General features: G+C 45.4%; 1 non-coding gene across 1 annotated transcript; it reads right to left on the bottom strand.

Moving 5' to 3' along the window:
- Positions 1-381: 381 nt before the first annotated feature.
- On the bottom strand, positions 382-485 carry LOC115898437. Its single transcript, XR_004058171.1, has one exon. It is a non-coding gene; the product is annotated as a U6 spliceosomal RNA (small nuclear RNA).
- Positions 486-967: the final 482 nt, after the last annotated feature.

A 967-nucleotide genomic window follows, 5' to 3' on the forward strand; every position in this document is an offset into this window, starting at 1 on the left:
TATTATTATTATTATTGAGGCAGAGTCTCACTCTGTTGCCACGCTGGAGTGCAGTGGTGCCATGTTGGCCAGGTTGGTCTTGGACTCCTCACCTCAGATGATCCGCCCCCCTCGGCCTCCCAAAGTGCTGGGATTACAGGCATGAGCTGCCGCACCCAGCCTAATTTTTGTACTCTTAGTAGATACGGAGTTTCACCATGTTGGCCAGGCTGGTCTCGAACTCCTGACCTAAAGTGATCCACCCACCTCAGCGTCCCAAATTGCTGGGATTACAGGCATGAGCCACCACGCCCAGCTGATTTTTTCTAATATCAAAGTAATCACCAGGGTCTTCCCTTTTCTTTTGATTCATTTATTTTCTTGGTTCTGAAATGTTTTTTTAAAAATATGAAATGCTTAATGAATTTGTGTGTCCTTTCCCAGGTACCATGCTCATCTTCTCCATGTCATGCCAATTTTAATTTATGTGCTGCTGAAGTGAGCACTGGTTCTGGATTTATTTATTAGTTAACTTATTTTTGAGACAGGGCTTCACTGTGTCTTCCAGGCTGAAATTCAGTGGCATGTTCGTGGCTCACTGCAACCTCCGCTTTCCAGGGCTCAAGCAATCCTCCTGCCTGGGCCTCCCAAAGTGTTGAGATTACAGGCATGAGCCACTGTGCCCAGCCTGGAATGTTTAACTGCTGACTTTGATGCTTGGTTTTGGTTGTACTAGATACTCCCACTACTTTTTTCTTTAAAAATTACTGGTTTGTTCAGCTCCTTAAAAATATCTTTGGTGTTTTAGACTTCAAAATATGTGAGGCCAGGTGTGGTGGCTCATGCCTGTAATCCCAGCATTTGGGGAAGCCAAGGTGGAAGGATCTCTCAAGCCCAAGAGTTCAAAACCAGTCTGGGCAACATAGTGAGACCCCTGTCTCTACAAGAACTAAAAAATCAGCTGGGTATGGTGGTGCACGCATGTAGT

This window comes from Rhinopithecus roxellana, chromosome 6, assembly GCF_007565055.1.
Source record: "Rhinopithecus roxellana isolate Shanxi Qingling chromosome 6, ASM756505v1, whole genome shotgun sequence".
Taxonomy (NCBI): domain Eukaryota; kingdom Metazoa; phylum Chordata; class Mammalia; order Primates; family Cercopithecidae; genus Rhinopithecus; species Rhinopithecus roxellana.